This window comes from Octodon degus, unplaced genomic scaffold (assembly GCF_000260255.1).
Source record: "Octodon degus isolate 3935 unplaced genomic scaffold, OctDeg1.0 scaffold00100, whole genome shotgun sequence".
In the NCBI taxonomy this organism is placed as follows: domain Eukaryota; kingdom Metazoa; phylum Chordata; class Mammalia; order Rodentia; family Octodontidae; genus Octodon; species Octodon degus.
Window position 1 is genome coordinate 6,344,143 of NW_004524676.1, and position 2,510 is coordinate 6,346,652.

A 2,510-nucleotide genomic window follows, 5' to 3' on the forward strand; every position below is an offset into this window, starting at 1 on the left:
TCCTGCTGAGGAGAACACTTGAGGTGGGGATCCTGCTGAGGAGAACACTTGAGGGTCTTACATGCTTCCAATGGAAGATACGTAATTAGACTTGTGAATTATAAATGTCACTCTGTACACTAGACTAGAGCTGCAATCAGGGATACTGGTAAGGAAAATACGTGAGGCAGGGATATTAGCTGGGAGGATATAACTGCAATCTTACTGTATTAGCAGTGCTGAAAGCATTGCCAGCAGTGACAGAAAGGAGTGGATGAACCTACGTGGCAGTAGGGCTTTGTTAGTGTTTAGAGCTAGGATGTCCCCCTGCAACTCTCATGTTCAGTGCTGGGGCCTTTGGAAAGCTGCTGGTCATGTGGGTGTTGTAGCAGAAAGATCTGCTGATGGCCTCCCAGGGAAGCACACTACTGGGGTGGGCGCCAGGTTGAAGAGGCATGTCAGGACTGCCCTTGCAGGTCTATCTCTCGCCACTGCTCTCCTTGTGCCCTCTGCTTCCTGGTTGCCATGGTTTTGGCAGCTCTCCTGCACGTGCTCTTCTACCATGCTCATCTCCCAGAGTCAGCTTGCATAGACTGACGTCCCCAAACCATGAGCAAGTTAACCCTGTCCTCCTCTAAGTTGCATGCGATGGATATTTTTTTCAGTAATGCGTAACCTGACCAATGCAAACTTGCTTCATAGGATGTGAAGGGTGTTGAGAGAAAGTAGAGCAGAGATGGATGAGCCTTCTGACCTGGGCAACCAGAGCACAATGCCGCTGGTCCTTGAGAATCAGATGCGTGGAGTGGAAAGAGAGTTGAGAGTATGGAACCATGTGCTTCAGATGCTCCTGTGGCTGTCAGGTTGAAATGTCCAGCAGTCATTCCAGGCCTGGGAAAACAACTCGGGTTGGAGATGTGTATGGGGAGTCTGTGAGGACAGTTTGAGGGCCCTTTGAGAAGCGTGAACGGGGCTGCTGTCCTCTCATTTGGAGGGCGGCCTTAAAGGATCACTCTGTCAGGATGCCCAGTCTCCATCATTTCTTTGGGGGGTTGCTGGGAGGTTCTCATATTGGCCCCTTTAGAGTAATCACCCCTGAGAGTGAAGCCGCCGTGAATCACCAAGGAAAAGCCTCCCTTTGGACAAGTAGCGTTGACGCAAGGCCGAGCCGGAAAGGTCTCTTGTCCTCACCGGGCGCAGTGTGTGCTCAGATGAAGAATTAAAAGCGAGGGGTCCCGAATGCACCCTTCCCACCCTTCCCACTCAACCACGCGGACGTGTGATTGGCTCTGTGGCTACACCCCTGGCTGAAGCCCCGGAGCTGGAGTGCTGATCTAGGGGCCAAGGCCAGGCGGGAGTCCTGTGCACCTCCTCATGCTCCTTGTCTCACGGGTGGCATTTCGTCTATCACCTGCATACCATGACCGCGGCGCGGCCAACCGCGAGTTCTCTGAGACACTGACCGACTGACTGTATGGAAGTTCTTTGATGGGTTAAAAAGAAGATCCTCCACTATTATTTTTTTAGAGTGGAGTGTGGATGACAAGTGGGGTGGATCGAGGCAGGGCTCAGAGCTGGAGTCCACAGGCTCCTGATGCTTGGAAGTTCTCGGGCACCCAGGTCGCCAGCTCTGTGGAAAGACTCCTAAATTCTACAGCAAATCTTCACCCTGGATTTTTTCTGATGTCTTCCTTGAGACAAGCTGATTATAACGTTATTAGTTAAAGGTTTGGGTTGGCTTTCCTGTCCTCGAGGCAAAATCCCTGGTACCCACAGCCTAAAGGGGGAGGAGTTGGTTTCACCTTGCAGGTTCGGTCAGTGCAGCATCAGGGCTAAAGCAGAAACGGGAAGGGGAGCAGAGCGGTGCGGAGGAGGGAGGAAAGCTGCTGCGTCCGCGCTGGGAGCACGGGGAGGCAGCCCTTTCCGCCTGGTCCCAAGCTGAACGTGACGCGTTGGGGGTACACTGTAGCTCCAACCCACGTGAAGGTTACAATCAGAGAAGGAACAGCATTAATGGTTATCTCACAAGATTGTTCAGATTACAGAGAATCCAACGTCTAACCCAAATTAATTTAATCAAAGCAAAAAATACGGTTTTATGTCTGATTTTAAATAGGGCTCAGCAGTGTGGCCCTTGGGAGTTCCCGCCCCTAACTTCGCTGCTTTTTCTCTGGGTGAATTCCATTTTCACCTATGCTTTTCTCTCATGTTTGCAAGATAATTACTAGGAACTATGAAATCTTCCAACCTGAAATTCTGAGAAAAAATCAAATGTTTGTTGTGGAATCCTCAGCTAAGAGTCACTGGCTCCGATCGGTCCATTTCATCACCCATTCTGGGGCGGCGAACCTGCGGCACGGATGCTCCAGTGGCTGTTGGTCATTACTTCATTTACTTACCAGGAAATGAAGGCAGGAGCAGACTACAGCGATTCTTTAGTGAGGCCCACACTAAGATCTATTTCATTAGGAATCGTATTTAATAATCAGTGATGAGCATTTTGCTTAGCCACTTTTGCATGCACCGGCGTG